The 17,041-nt window shown below is 37.5% G+C and overlaps 1 long non-coding RNA gene across 2 annotated transcripts in view; it reads left to right on the top strand.

Moving 5' to 3' along the window:
- The window catches only part of LOC142360887 (uncharacterized), a 148,861-nt gene that overhangs the window by 2,614 nt on the left and 129,206 nt on the right, over nt 1-17,041 (top strand). The gene's annotated exons all lie outside the window — the stretch shown is intronic.

Raw genomic sequence — 17,041 nt, 5'->3', positions numbered from 1 at the left:
CCCCATGAAACATGTACATAGGTATCCATTAGTGACACAAGTATCCACAAACGTTTCCACCTGACTGATAAAATGAAGTTAATGAAGCAAAACAATGAGGTGTTCTTGTTATATTTCAGCATGAAAGGCAAATTAATAACACTTTCAAAAGCTCGAACTAATTTTTCAGAGCTGTGTGGTTTTTAGTTTTGTATAAATAATTTTAGAATCTGCTATGTCGACTAAAACATGATATATGCAAATGAGGATGCAGTTTGTAAGTCTTGATGCAGCTAAAACCAATGTAATTTACTGTATTATTGTCTTTACCAAAAATGGTGGTGAAATACGTGCAAAGCCTCCTATTTTTCTATGAATTGTGCTTTAGGGTTTGCACTCAAGACAACTAAGTATTATGCAAAAGTAAGTATTTTGGTTAGATGAAGTTGCATTTTTGCTGTCGTAACTTGTCATCCGCTGAGTTTGTGAGAGTTAGGTGAACCTAGAAACTTGACTGACAAGAAGAAGAGAGGCTGTTTATCTCCGTAGCATGTGGAAGGGGGGGGGGGGAAGAGCAATAGTTCTCCTGTTGACAAATGTAATTGTGTTACTGATAATTTAATACTGTATGTTTCACAGTGAGATTTTCCTGCCAGCTTTGTACAGGTTTTTGTTGCTTCTCTAATAAATGTTTTCTGAATCCTTTCCTGTAATTTTCTGTACTTAAATTCCAGCTGCAATGATTTTTTTTAACCTAATTTTTAAAACCTTTTCTAATGTATTCCTTGTACTACTGCATTTTACTACCTCAGAAACTAAATTGCAGTTTTAACAGTAACAAAAAGCTCTATGATTATAGAATACCCATTTTGAAATGTGTGATACATCACTTCAAGGGAAAGCTATTGTATCTAGAATTATAAAGTTAAATTAAGGTTCTGCTTTTGACATTACAAAGTACTGTAATACTGATTTTTAAATTTTTAAATTGCACTTAAACCATGAAACATATTACCAGACAGATAATCTATCAAGTGTTGATAACTGTCTAGATACAACTTCATTATTTCTGTCTTGTCACTGATGCATATACATGCTAGTGCTTGGAAATGCAAACAATAAGTAATTTTTTTCAGAGTGGGTATGCAGATGTATATTCTGCCACTCGGTTGGAATAACATTATAGGGAATTTTGCAGTCATAACTGGTTGATATCAGAAAAATTGTGCTTAAGCAAGGATGTATTGAAATTATTTTGTATCTTGTGATCTGAGGGGGTTAAAGTAACTTTACCAGTCAGTTTAGGTCATAAGCAACATTCTTTAGAATAACTTCTTTTTATTCATAAAGAGTTCTGAACAGGCATATGACCTGAAATTGACAGCGTTACACTGATGACATGGGAGTAAAAGCTGTCTCACTTGTGCCTGCAGGTGTTTTGTTACACTGGAGACAATGGCAGAGTAAGTACTAGTGAGGCAGGTTGATTGATAGCGTGTTTTCTGTATAAAAATTTCTCACTGTCCTGTCGCATGATTTTTGTGATAGTTTAGGGCCTTCTAGACGGTAAGTAATAGGGTGTGTCATAGCTGTGCAGAGTTTGAATTCAGGCCCTGCTTCTGAGAAGTGAAGATGTGATGGATGTTGTTTCTTCAAGCATAAGATTTGCGAGGTTTGCTGAGTAAGGATGTGGCTTCTTATACGTCCGGAAAATGTGATGTGTGGTTTGGTGAATTATTGAAGGATATCTGGGCTTGAGACCTAACCTAAGAACAAATATTGGGTCAGAACAAAGGTCTGTTCAGTCACTCTCTGATGGAGTCTAGGGGACCTGAGGATACTTTAAGCAGTCCTCCTCATAGCATAGCCCCCTGGCTTGTGGTAGTAACTTGTGCGGAGGTTGTGTCTAGATTGTTTAATGGCCACTAGCAGACATCTCATTACTCTTGCTTTGAAGCCATTTAAGTTCTTGGCCTCTGTAATGTTCAGTTAAGAAGCTGCTGTAGGGAGCTTTTACAGATTCTCAACTTGAATAAATCTGGGACTGAAGAGTGCTGTAAATAAAGGTCATAGTGTGGGTAAGTGGAGACATTGTACAGTATTTTGAGGCTTGGGAACTTAGAAGGTAGGTGTTTGACAAGCAAGGTATGCTCCTGGAAGACAAACAGGTTTTTGGTGTGAAGTGGGTACTGGAAAGGAAGGAGTGATACCTCTCAGAAAAAGGAAAGGAAAATACAAGGTCTATTTTATGCTTCTGATTGGTGGCTTTAGGAGGAGAACAGGTTTGGACAGGTTTGGCTGGAGAATGATAATTTTAGATAGGCATCAAAATATTTTGTGTTGAAATAAATTTGAACAAAAATTCCTGCATTTCTAAAATTCATTCATTATTTCATCTTAATTCCTCTTAAGAGAGTGTTGAAGTAATTTTTACACTTCAGTGATTTCTCCTGCTGAATTAGTTCATAATATTAGTTAATAACTTGAGTCAAAGAACTCTGTATACTTTGCTGATGTGCTAGAAAAATAAAGTCGGCTGGGAATTAGCCACAATTGCAGTTAAAAGCACTATACTGTATTCATTACTAAAGACTTGGTATCATAAATAATGTCTTTTATATGTATTCTTTAATTTTCTGAAGGCAAGAGGGATTGTGAAAAACTCAATGACATAATGTCATCTGAAATAACTAACATGTTACGCATGGGAAGCTATTGAAATAAATTCTCACATCACTTGTTTTGTACTCATGGGTGTTTTTATGATATTTTATAGTGTCTTATGAGTATCTTTCAAACATGGATTGACAAAACAGCACTCCTGTGAAGTAGTTTTGTCACTGCTTTATGGGCATCAGAACTGGTATGCTACAAGATACAATGACGTGTCCAGGTTTATATGGACTTCCGTGGCTGATGTAAGAATGCAAGTATCCCTCTTATGTTAACTCTTCCTCGTGTTTTACAGGGCTTGAGAACTTGTCATCTGTGTGCCAAACCATTTTTATGGAAAGTTCTATTAAGTTGTCCTAATCTCTACCTTGCAGTTACCTGAGAGTGGATCCGTATGGCACACTATAGCAAAGAGTATCCACTGAAAATGTTTAGGATTGAGTCTATTTTTCCCCACCTGAAATCAACATAAAGGTATATCTTCCATGCATGAAAATATGTTTTGGAGACTGCAGAGGATTTACTAGAGTAGCCAGAGAGTCGTTGTCAAAAGTACTCTCTACTTGTCATTGGATGGAGTCTTTTGAACTGACACGTGCCAGGTTCAGCTTTCTCTGGTCCTGCTGGTGAGAAATGTAGTTTAATTTCTGCAACAGGCAGGTGATCAAAGCGGTCAAAGCCAGAGGCTTCTGTAACTGCCAGCTTCACCTTCTGGCATCTTCTTTCCATTCTGATTTGGTTTGTAGTGTTCGGTGTCATCAGTACTGTTTTCTGTTATGGGAGATATCTCATCTCTGGTTTCCCACAGTGTGGAACTGTGGAAACGGACGAGATAGGAGGGATGCAGTGAGCATATCCTTTCTTCTATACAATCTCATTATTGTTTGCCATATGTTAACAGGCCACAGGAAAAATTTGTGTAGGGTGATGATTATTTTGTAATGTCCAGATGTCGAGACCAGTGGTGCTGGGCCTGCAAGAGCATTGCTTTGCTTTGTAGTCATTTGTCGTACTCTGAGACCCTAGTGTTCAAGATCTTACCTGCTCTTTTGTACTAAAATGACATGAAGACAATGAAAAAGGACTAAAACACCTTTAGAAATGTGAATTGTTCAAGTTTCGGAGCTGTAGAGAAGAGGAGTAGGGGCAAGTGCAGAGCAGACATTTGTGTCCCCCCCCAAGAAAAGTATCATTATTTCCCTCGAGGAGGTTGTGCTTAATCTCCCAAATACTGTATTGGCTTTTGGTTTTGTCTGTGTGATTTCAGTGTTATTGTGATGTACAGAGACAGCAAACAGAGTTAGTTGGTGCTTTTCAGTGTTACATTGTCAGTGCACATTTACTGGCATGGCCTACTTTCCACTACAGTGAGCGGGACCGCTGATTCCTGGTGGTAATGATCTGGTCAAGCCAGCTGACAAAGGATGCTCTTGTAAGGCAGCAGGGTGCTGCATGCTTCCAGACATGCTCATGATCGTTGTGCAGCTACTGACTACTGTCGACTCCAGAGGAACCATCTCTTTCCCATCTAATAGCAAACAGATGGCTGTGTTTTCTGACTAGGTGAAACCCTGTGCATTGGAATAAATAATCAGCAATACTGTTGGAGATTACTACCTTAAGAAAGTTGTGAGTGGAGGGACAGGAGATGATTTTAAAAAAACAACAAACACCCCCCTCAAACTCCAAGACCCCGTCACCACTTTTTGCAAGCTTAATTGTAGCACCGATAGAAGCATAGAATGTTTATTATGTAGATATTTCAATGTATAAAGAATGTATGTCAGAAAAGAGCTCTAAGTATTTTATTTCCATACTATTGTCCTTTTATAGCAATATTTTTTTGGAAATTGTGCACATTTGCGTAGCAAGTATCTTCTTTTTCCTGTTAGTAAGAAAGTCTCCAAATTATGCTTGAAACTTCTTTGTTATTACTACTATAGCATCAAGATTTTTCAAGCAAGACAGGGCTTGAGTTCTGCTCAAGTTTGAAGAAACTTACAGTAAATGTAAACTCCCCTGATCAGAAAGCTTTAATGTGGAATAACTTAGGGAAAAATAGAAATAAATACTAATTCATATGATATACAGTCCATTTCATATAATACATCTTCTGTGGGGTCACTTTTTGTTTGGGCATCTTCTACTGTGCGTGGAGAGAGTGCAAGCATATCATACATAACTTTCCCCATATACAGCAATTATCAGCTGATAACATGCTGATAACATGCATGGTGGATAGCTAGGGCTAACATACCATAAGGTGAAGCATTAATATCTCACCAGTTTTAAAGCGGACATCTGATGAGCTTTCCGAAAGGTACGGAAGTGCTGATCTCCATTGCTCCTCTAAATAGGATGATCCTTAGTCTGTCAAGTGTCTCTTCTGACTCTTGGGGTTTTTTGTTAGGCTTTTGTACCATGTCGTGTTGAGCTCCTGAGTAATTACTATTTCAACAATTTCACTTTAGTTTGTGTTTTACCTTTTCCTTTCCTGCCTGGCTTTAATTTACATAGTCTTTCACTACTTAGTAAACCTGAATAAATATTACGAAGTGTGCTGCTTAAAACCTGGCCTTGACTCACAGATATCTGAGCCCTTGGGCTGTGGATTACACTGGAAATTTTATTGCTTCAAGAAATACCCAATTAAGAAGTATGTTAGATCCTTCAGTGTGCTGACAAACATTGCAGCTCTTAGCTTGTGAATGTGTGATTTTAAAAAACAACCACACAGAAATCAACATTTCCGCATGCTTTGTTAAATAACTGGAAGGATGAAATTTGTGTGTATATCGTAAGGCAAAGAGCACAGTTGTGTCTTTGAAGGTTGAGCTTTATCAGCATTATTGGTGCTATGTTGATTTCTTATTGTTAGGATGAAGTGTATTGGTAAACTTCCTTTTCCTAAAACATTGTGTATTGGCTTTTTGAAGTAGGGTAAGATACAATGTATCCAGAGTCTATTGAAAATGCTTGAACAGGAAAAAAATTTGTGGCATAATTAATGCAGCTGACAGAGATAAATTGATATCTCAAAAGTTATCTTCAATGTCCTAAAAATTACCTCAAGTCATATGTGACTTCATTGGCTTCATTGGAGATCCCTATGGATGCATCCAACATCTAACTACACAGGGATGGTGCCCAACTTTGGGATCAACTCATTACATAAACATTCAGGAGAGGACAGTATATAAACTGTTTTAAGTTCTAGAAAATAGCAAGAAATTGGAAAAAACGTAGTAGAGTCATAGAAACATTTGGATATTATTTATGTTAAATTCTGAATGTTCTATTTTGTGATTTTGTTTGCATCATTTTTATAGCAACTGAGTTACTCCTGTAGGCAGTAGTAACTAAAAAAGCATTACATTTCTTGGAGTGCTTATTGAGTCATCATAGGTACTTCATTTTTTATTTCATTTTCATTAACAACTCATGCACTAAATAGATCGGGAAAGTTTACTGATTTTGCATGAAATTGCTAATTCCACAGTCTGTGAGTACCCATTATACCATGAAGCAAAGAATACAATTCTTTCCAACCTTCTACAAAAATGAATACATTATTTTTTTGAAAAATCACCACAATTTTTCCCCCTTAATTTTTCGTTGGAAATAGTAATTGCAGTAAAATAGCATACTGTCTCCAAATGTGCTGAAATGTCAGACTATTTACTGCCATGGTAGAGATGTATAGAGAAGCTAGTTTTGCTTTACTGAGTAAACAACCAAGAACATTCTGATTATGAATATGTAAGCATCATTTCTATGTGGGGTGAGTGACTTTTTTCTATATGTCAAATCTATACAGATTAAGAGTCTGATGTAAATGTCAATATGAATCCAGGTATGACAGCTCTATTTATTTCTAAACATGATGTACAGTGCAGGGCCTGTTTCTGTAACCAAGGGTGGCTGAAAATTCAGTGTCTTATGTGTTCATTTAAAGAAACAGCCTACAGTCTGCTAAAGACATCATATAAAGAAAAATATCCTTTTCAAGAAGGGAATTTGTTACTTGACTATTTTAATGTGAATTGTTTCTTCTTTGCAGCATGTCTACTATGTGTTTGGTAGCCAGCCTGATTACACCATATCATAAAAATTTAGTACCTTTCTACTGCAGTAGTTACTGGGTTATTGTTCATTTTGAAGGTATAATCAAGTCCATAAATTGCTAACTCTGCTGCTGAACTTAGGCCAATAATCTAAAGTCTTTTTTTTCCCCATGGTCCATCTTGCAAGCTTTTTTCCCTTTGCTAAGCAGTTTAAACTGATATTTACAAATAAGTTAAGTAGCATTATAACATGCTCATTATTCTCAGTTTATTACAGTTGTATTCCAATTTCTTGGTTATGTCGAAGGTGATGTATTTTTGGGGGGTTTTTGGAGGTTTTTTTTCTTTTTGTGGACCCATGCAGTATTATTATTTGGGGTAATCTGGCCAGTTCTGCCAAGGCCTTCAGCATGTTCTTTATAGACCCTAATCACACTGCAGCATGGCTAGGTTGCAGTGTAGTTGGGATCTATTAATTACATTGTTTAGTGATACCTAAAGCAGTAGCGTTATTAATGGTGTGTGAGAAAGATGAAAATTTCTTCAGGCACAAAAGCTGGCAGCAGAAAGTCCTTCCATGAGCCAGAACCAGCAGGGTTGACTGTAAAAAATTAAAAGTAGTATGCAACAAATTTTGTTTAGATAGAGTCTAGAGGCCTCTAGTTCCCATGTACCCAATGCATTTAATTTTGAAGACTAATCAATTCTTTTTTTCATATTTACTGCAGGAGAGAAAAAGAAATGAAAGGGAAAAATAAATTTTGTAGATTTACTAAAATGAGTAACTGTTCTTCCTATGGTATTCGCTGTGACAAACGTCTTGACTGGTAAGCATGGTTAGTAGTATTCTGTTTGTTTGTGTGAGCATTAATCGCAATTGGCCATTCTGAAAACATGCTATACTACAGTTGTATTAGAAGAGCACATGGTTGTATGAAAATATTCATGTCATGGTCCTTTGCTTTTAAGGTACTATGCTACAGCTCTCTTAAAGGCCATTCCTTATGGGAATTAGGTAGAACTCTGCTAGTTTTGAACCTCCCTATTAGGAACTTCTTGATAGGTCGCTCACCAGCATAATTGTTCTAGGGCTTACTGACTAGAATCATTGCTTTTGGCTGAGGTATCTGGACATATTTCAGTGACTCTTCCAAAACCACTATTTTTTTTTTTTAGATTGAAACAATGTTCCTTTGTGTAATTTTCCCTGGGATTCTTCAGTATCTGGATGTTCAGTGTTTTACGTGCTGGAGTGTCTGTGTAGAGGTTTAAATTCCATGACTACAAAACTGAACTAAGTAGTTCAGCTTAAAGTGATTGAGTGTGGTGGTAGACATCACCTTAAGCAATGAGCAGTGATATTTCATGACTTACACCATCCATTTATAACATTTTCCATTACGAAAGAATGAAAACCATTCTGTTTGCTTGTTTCCTGAAGTGAAAAGTCATCTGCATAGAAATGTGGTCTTTTAGTCCAGCAATTTATCTGTAATACTTTGAACTGGTACAGTGTTTGATAATTTATGAAGATGATGTAACCTCTCACAAGTAGTCTTTCAACACCATGCTGGGGTTTTATTCTAGCTCCTGTTTATAGGTGAGAAAACTGAAGGAGTGAAGCGTTTATAACACAGTGGGCAGCAGTACTGTACTGTTAGAGCTCATTAATTCCTTTCACAGCCCGGTGATTGTTGTCCCAGAATCCTTCAGCTTTGAGGAGAGTTTGACTTCGTTTTGCAATCAAAAATGTAGGTGGATTCCTTTTTTTTCTTTTTTTTTTGGAAGACAGGCAGATTTGTCTTTATTCTTCAAAATTTTGCTGTCTCAGTGCAATGCATCTGTCACTTATTTACTCACATATGTATGTTTCCGTTCTGCAAAAATTTTTTTAGCAATCTTTAGGCATGTAGGGTAGTCATGGAAAAAGTTTCATCCAACCTGATTTTAGCTGGATGAAACTCAAGAGTTAATCAGGATTAGGAGAGCTTCTCTAATCATGAACGTGAACGTGAACAGTACTAGGGGTTAAGTAAATTCCCCTCCTAGTAGTTTGTAGACTGAAGTACCCATTTCATAAACGGAAGATGAGGCCCGTGGATTAAGTCACAAGTTTTAAGGAACAAAGATGCAGCCAAACTACTAAACAAGCTTTTCATACAGGTGTCAATTTTTGTAGTGTTTGTTGAGGAGCGAAGTGTCTGTTTCCCACCAAACTGAAAGAGAGTCTGAAAAATTGATCTTTGGTCTTGCTCTTTTTGTGGCCATGTGCTCAAATACTATTAGGCTCAGCAAATATCGCCTGAATGTAATATGCTTTGGCAAAACTATTTTTCATTTCAAGCAATTGGATTATCAACATGAGGTTACTAAAAATGATGAGGTGTTTTCACCCGATACTGAACTGGGAGCAGGACGAATGGTTTCTGTATCCCTGCTGCACACAATGCTTGGCAGTCTGTGCCTGGGCTTCTGCTAGATTTAATTTTGCTATACTTGAGCCTTGCTTGGCACTCACTGCTGCTCTGCAGACCCCTGGAGAAAGACTTTTTCATTCAGCTGTTTTGCTGCAAATACTTATCTTTTTTTTTTTTTTTCTTTTTTAGGTGCAAGTGCTTTTTAAATCTGCTCAGTGCCGCACAGTTTGATTCCATGTTTTCTTTGGTAATAGATTTGGATACATTATTTGTTGTTCTTCAGAGTCGGGAAGTGACTAACCTAATTTCAGCTTTGAATGTATTCTCCATTATTGCTTGTTCACTTAGGTGCTTGGAATATTTGACTGGTTGAACAAAAGGGACAGAAAGATTAGGGATGCATTTTTCCATGCCCTGGAGAGATGCTTCTAGAGGCAGTTTTGTATATTTTCTGGTGGTAACTAAAAGTGGATATAATGCTAAGAGACACAAGGTGTTTTGCTGTATGTTTGTCATGAACGTATAAGAGAACGTGGACAGTCTTGAAGGAGCGAAGAAGGGTAATTCAACAGTTATATTCATAATGTAATGTCTTTGTTATATAAGCATGTCCAAAGCTTTCCAAACAGCTCCTGCTATTGACCTGCTGAACAGAATTTGAGCAAGAGAACATGTTCAACGTGTAGTAAATACATCCTGTTTGTGAAATTAATTGTTTATTTTTATATCTTTTTCTACTCTTAGTAAGTCCTCTGCATAAATATAAACACACTGTTTCACAAAAGCTTGTCTAAGAAGTAGTATTTACAGAAATGTCAGTTGCAATTTTTTTTTTTAAGTGTCAATTTGTTAGAGGTGGACTGCGTGAGCTGCAATAGTACTTTCTCTAGGCCCTCTGAAATTTAGATCCAACAGTAGTTCTTAATAAAACTTCTTAGTTAAACTAAGACTGTGTTCAGATTCTGAGATTCAGAAGTGCTAGGGGCTGGACTGGGGAGATTTGTAAGCCAAGGGTAAGTGATATTCCCAGGATGGTGGCTGAACATAACTATTAAGAGAGATGACTTATGCCAGAAATCCTGTGCCCTTTCTCTCAGGTCAATGGCTGGCAAATTCTGTTGGCAGAAACAAGGAGACCTTGCATGTTTGCATTTCTCAAACTGATTTTGATTTCTAGATGGACAAAAGTATGCTGGAATGGAAGATAACTAAATTCTCCTCACTAAGGTAAGAATCCTTGGACAGCCGTAGTACATTTTATAATCTTTGTTAAACTTGCGTGTTGATTTTGTAATTCTAGTTATTTCTAATAGTCAAGATAAGGATTTGTTGGAACTTCTTTAAAGGGTGCTTTTCTTGTGCTCAGCTCATATAGTGATGCAGCCAGTTGCTTAGATGGTCTTTAGCTGTCATTGCACTGTTCTGCTTTGAGGTAATAGTGAGCAAATTTTTTATGAGGAAGGCAGCCTTGATTAATAATAGAAAATACTTTTAAACATACAGAAGTAAAGTGTGAGCCCACTCTGCATCTAATTTATCTGTGTCTTTGTGGGTGACTTGAAGCTTGCATGTCCATGCACGATTTTTTTTTATACTAGATCTCACTGGTGTCAGATCTGTTTGTGAATGATGTATACGTAAGAGGCTTGTGCCCAGTAGACATCATCTACTCCTAGACTGTGCCCATCACTTCCATGAAGAGTGATCCAAGGAAAATTTTTGTCTTGTGTAAGGAGAAAAAAACCAAATTGCATACTCCTATGTGACAGAAGTATACTGTATGACTTTTACTGCCTCTTGCTTGACTAGCGTGTTACTAAAGACATTTAGGTCAAAGCAACCTTGTTAGACTGGTATGGATTATTTCCTCCTTCGTATAGTCCTCCCATATGGTTGTGTCAATTCCAGCAGTGAAAATTTCTGCAGCTTGTTATTTACTAGAAATGCCAGCATAGCTTCATAGGGAATTGACACCAAGGAAACCAGATTAAGCAGTATGGTGTGATATAGGCATTCATATAAATGTAACATGGTATATAAGTCTTCCATCCCTTTTTGAGTATTAATTGCCCCAGAAGACTGTCCATGTTCTATCACAAGGATGGAAACAGAGAACATTTATAGAAATTAATGCTGTGTGGTTAGCCAGCACCAGGATCCTAAGAACTTAAAAAGTGTGTATAAATGTATTCCAATTACAGACTAATGCAGGTAATGGGTTTATGGTACTTAGAGGGCTGGATCTGTTCCCTGACAGCCTGCAGACATTAGGGGCCCCTCATGACCAGCCTGCAATGTAGGCATTATGGAGTGATTTTTACTTTACTGCCTTTTCCATCAGATCATCCCCTTTCTTTCACACACAAGGTTAATTCACTTCTTGATCACATTATTTCCTCGCCGCTCTTTGACAATATAAAAATTCTGAGTGGACAGCTCAATCCCTCTTCCATCTCAGATTTGATTGTTATGGTATTGCCTGGCGTCCCTCAGAGGCCTCCAGCAGCCTTTGCTGCACTTTATGACACTTAAATGGCTGGGCTACAATTTCTCCATCTATTCACGAAATGCTGTTAATAACTCATTTCCAAAGAGGCCCTTCTTTATGCCTTGGCATTAAAGGATTTTTTATTAGGTGCCAGGATAGGTGACACACAGCCCCAGTAACCAAAGAGTTAATTAATCTGTTGAAATTTATCGCCTTTTATACTGCACTCAGTGTGACAGTCCCTAAGAGAAACAGATACTGTATTTACAACCGAGCTGAAATATTCAGTAATATAGTCTGCATACTGACCCACTCCATCAGTGTATGCCTTTTGCTGGAGTACACATTAATCAACTAAGATGGATTTGTGTAATCTGTCTTCTTTCTTATTCTGAGATTCCAATAAATATTGAAATAATAATTTATTGATTACTCTGCAATGTAAATGTGTAGTAAAGGCACCCAAGATATTTGCGTAGTAATGCATTTCAAAGCTCCTGGCGTTCTGTAGGTATGAGGAGGAGAGAGATTGTAACAGTGGTTAAGAGTGATGGAATTCCTTTGGAATGCAGAACACCAAGTTCAGTCTTAGCAGGATGTGGTGATCCTCTAAGGTCGTTTATGAGACTGGTAAAGTATAAGCTGTAATAGCGTTATAGTTGTTCTCTAAAATCTGTATATTAAGGGTAAGCCTATGTTATGTTACTGGCCTCTCATTTGGGTAACAATCAATACAGGGGCATTTGACTCTTGTTTTTCCAACAGAAGTGTTTCAATTCTTTTAAGTGAGGTGTTTATCAGAAATGCTGGCTTTGTTCTTTCCAAAAATAACAGCGTGGGCTGCCCACTAGATTGAAGTCCTGCTGTAAAAGATGTGTATTCCTATAATGTACATGACCCAGTGGCGCAGATTATTTGACACAACTCTCCTGAGAGGTGAAATACAAAAGGCTGTGTCAAGAGAGGGATTATGACAGTTTCTGGCATAAATCAGAGAATTTCTGGGGACTGCTATAATTCATAGCAGCCTTTCTTTAGCCAATGGAATGCAGTATACCATGTATTTTCCATAGCACTGAGATCCAAGGTCTCCACATGCCTAACCATGCTCTGTGCTAGGGGCTAGCATGGAGTGTAGAGGAAGTTTTTGTTGACTCTGTGCTGCCTTCCTGTGGTAATTTCTCCCCACCTGCTCAAGATTTGCTCATTTGTCTTATTTATCACTTTAGTGGTGGATGAAGGCTGTGGCAAATACCCAAAGCAGCTCTGCATAACTATTGAAATGTCATGTACAAGTAGAATAGTTTGCATTCATTTACAGAGTAAATGGCTTTGTTGGTTATGACCTGGTATGGTACATGGGACTAAATAGGACTACAATTGTGATCAGTTTTAATTCTGGTTTTAAAAAATGCTGCATTGAGAAGGTAAGGATGGACAATCTGCTTGGAATATTACCTGCTGAATATTGAATGACCCTGGTGAGGTAGTCACTGTTTGCCTCTTTATACTTTCTTGTCTCATGTTCTTTGTTTTTTTCTGATAATAAGAGCTAGAAGCAGCCTTACAATAGACAGTAAGACTGTGGTATTTCTGCCAGAGAAAGTTGCAAGAGAAAAGCTGAGCAAGGTATTTGGATCACTTTTGAAGACACATTCTTTTACTAACCTCAGTTAGAGTTTTTGCCCTTACTTTATAAAGTCTTCTGCCTTTGGAGACAGGGGAGCAATAGTAAGAGGATTTCCTGGCTGCTGTTTAGGAAAAACATATCATTGCTCTTTCTTTGAGAATGCCTACAAGAAAAAAAAAAATCTGCTCTGCCAAATCTTTGTCCATAAGGAATTAGAAGAACCAGTTAGTATGGCTTATGGCTTGCACTTCACTTTCTGGCATGGCCTAAATTTGTTTTAAAGTTTCAGTGGCCTGCTTAGGAGACTCTAGTGTCTCAAAAACTGAGAAGGATCAATTTTCATATAATTAACACAGAAATACATCCCTCTAATAAAATAGCTTTCTTATTAAGAGATTGCTTACGGTTATCAGTGTGACTCTGTCATGTAGTGTATGAGATGTTTAGCTGTGCATATTTCCTGTGCTATAAATACAAGGTTTTTCTCTCATATGTATATGGATAACCACTGTGTAAGACTTTCAATGTATCTGTTATTCGGTAGGATAAATGTCTATTTTGCCCTGAAGATTGAAATGTGAAATTTCATTACTGCTTCCGTCCCCCTCGCCCTAGATACCAAAGAAGTTACCAAGACTGGAATATTTTGGGTTTTTTGCTTATGAAAAACAGTAACCTGCTTCTGGGTGCTCTGAGCTCTGCTCTCCCAACACCTTGGTACCACCCAGTATTATCTATTTGTCTAGCATCTAACGTAGCGTGTTCTCACTCATGAAAACCATGATCATGAGTAGAGTTTGGGGGGATAATTTTTTTCCTTGAAAAGTGCAGGAGCTGTTAGTTGAGTTCAGTCACAAGTGGTTTATGCAGCACATTTCAAGCCTCCATAACAATTTTTCATAGTTTTGGGTAACTGTTTGTGATCAGAATAACTGAAATATAGATAAAACTGTACTGCACAGGATTTGTTTTCTAGTGTCTTGCTGATAAGGTTAACCAGATGGCAAAGTATAATCATCTAGGCAGTACCATAAATCATCACCAAAAAAAAAGGGGAAAAATAGAGGAGGATGATGAATTTTCTGTTAGTTTTCTTTGTACATGAAAAGAAAAAGACTCAAAACCTACGGAAAGGCAGCCTTTTAAAACTCAACAAAACCAGTGCCATTCTTTTCTATATTTCTGTCTCTAGCACAATATCCCAAGGAAGTCTAAACCAGTTGGCTGCACTTTTTTCTTTAATGAAATTTCACCTACTGTGAATTTTATATCAATTTTCAGGAGTGCATATTCTGTTCCATAATTCATGATGTTAAATATCTTAAGATTAAACATAGGTGTTTAAAATATAAGCTACTTAATATGATTTTTTTTTTATACCATGTTGCTTTGAGTAATCTGAGGTAAACTACTGGAGGAAGATCACAGAATTAAGCTGCTTTGCAGCATGATCTGACTGTTAACCTACATTTGTATAATGTTATAAATATACAATGTTGTGGGTTTTTTTTTAATTATTTGATCCCTGTCCTCAGGAGCAGGGACTTCAGTGACAGAGATACTAGTGATAACAAAAATGCCAGCATGGTCCTAGGGTATCTAGTGAGATCTCTCATTTTGAATATTAAGTTATCAGTTGTTTCTTTAGTCAATAGCGTTCCCCAGGGCTGTCTAGTGATTACACAGGTTTGATATAGGAATCGATTGCACCACACAGCATTGCAAGGTGCATATCACTCAGTAAGTGTGCTTCTTCAGTCACAAATAAAGTTGTATATCACTTGACTGTACTGATTGGATATGATAGACTTTGGATGTTATGAGACATGTTGCTAATTCCACTCATTGTAGTGGGAGTTTTGGTTCAGTGAAACACTTTTTGGAATGCAAGATCAGGTCTGTGTGGTGGTTTTGGCTGGGATAGAGTTAATTTTCTTTGTAGTAGCTGGTATGGGGCTGTGCTTTGGATCTTCGCTGAAAACAATGTTGATATCACAGGGATGTTTTAGCTATTGCTTAGCAGTGCTTACACAGAGTCAAGGCCTTTTCTGTTTCTCACACCACTCCACCAGCGAGCAGGCTTGGAGTGTGCAAGAGGTTGGGAGGGGACACAGCCTGGACAGTTGACCCTAACTGACCAGAGGGATATTCCATACATATAATGTCTTGCTTAGCATATAAAACTGGGGGAAGAAGAAGGAAGGGGGGGGGGGACGACGACATTCAAACTGATGGTATTTTGTCTTCTCAAGTCACTGTTACATGTGATGGAGCCCTGCTTTCCTGGAGGTGGCCAAACACCTGCCTGCTGATGGGAAGTAGTTGTTTTGCTTTGCTTGCATATGTTAAACTGTCTTTATCTCAACCCACAAGTTTTCTCACTTTTACTCTTCTCATTCTCTCCCCATTCCCACTGGGGGGGAGTGCACAAGCAGCTGTGTGGGGCTTAGTTGCCAGCTGGAGTTAAACCACAACAGTCTGATACCACATATTTGTAATTATGTTAGATATTGTGAGACTAGGATTTGCAAGCTTTTCAGGAGTATGAACTTGTTTTTTACTGTGAATTTGTAGAGGAATTGAAACACTCTGTCTGACTGCTGTTTTAGTGCAAATGATAAACAAAATGAATGGAAACAAACTATAACAAAGTATTGCCTGTACAAGAAGTTACACAAGTTGGCTGTTAGGAATGTGCTAGGATTTGACTAGAGAAGAGGAGTCAGAACAGAGGAGTGCTGCAGGGGTAGGTGTGAGAATCATGCAGCTGCGGATTGTTTTCCATTAGCATATTGATGATTTAGATTCTCAAAGAATTTATACAGGTTTTGGATTTGATGACTTTGAGGCTGTTAGTGTTGTTGAGGGGTTACTTATGCTTCTAGTCTCTTTTTGTGTTTGATTTGCTGTTGGTCAGAATCATAGCTGTTAGAATGACTGAAAAGTACATTCTTTCAGCATTATTAGGACATTGTAGGCAAGCCATTACAATGAACAAACTGATGATCTGAACGGAACTTCAGCCTCTTTTATCAGGTATGTTAGACAAGTCATTTAGTTGAGCCCTCTGTATGTTGCAGATACTCATAAGTTGAATAAGAATGCAAGTGTAACCAGGTACCCATGGGAAAACAGGAGGAAGAACTGATCAATATAGAACTGTTTCGTGATAATTTCTGGGAGGAGACCTATTATTTAAATGTCATAGATGGTTGTATTTCTGGAAATATTTCTCCAGTTTTATGCAGAACTTTTTTTGTTGTCATCTGAGGTTAAAAATATTATCTGTTATAACTTCAGAATTTTGTACATCTTCTAGTATTCTCAGCAGTTTCTGTCTATTGTTCAACTTGTGGCTGAAGAATCATTTTCTAACCAACTATTTTTGCAGAAAACTTAATATTTGTATTTCCAGATGTGTCTCTACGTATGACATTTTAATTTTTATTTACTTTTAGAGAAATTGCAGTGTGGCAAGAACTGTTGTGGGTGATTGAACTGAAATAGCGTATATGTTCTGAGTGAAGATATTCAGGAAAAAGACATTCAATGGCTTAAAGGTGGTTACTGCTTCATTCTACTTAATGCTTTCATAATAACCCTGAAAGAAGTGAAGGTTATCTATATACACATCTTTACTGTTATGTCTGTGATTAATTGAAACATGAAGTTTTTTTTTAAATGATAGTCATTTGGGACCGTGTACAGCTATGGTGTAAGGAAGTGTTACACCATCCAAAGTCAATGGCTGTTGTGCCCTTATATGCCAGGCCTGACTACAGCCTCTGTC

This window comes from Opisthocomus hoazin, chromosome 3, assembly GCF_030867145.1.
Source record: "Opisthocomus hoazin isolate bOpiHoa1 chromosome 3, bOpiHoa1.hap1, whole genome shotgun sequence".
In the NCBI taxonomy this organism is placed as follows: Eukaryota; Metazoa; Chordata; class Aves; order Opisthocomiformes; family Opisthocomidae; genus Opisthocomus; species Opisthocomus hoazin.
The sequence above is the reverse complement of the archived record's forward strand: the minus strand, read 5'-3'. Positions and strand labels throughout refer to the sequence as shown.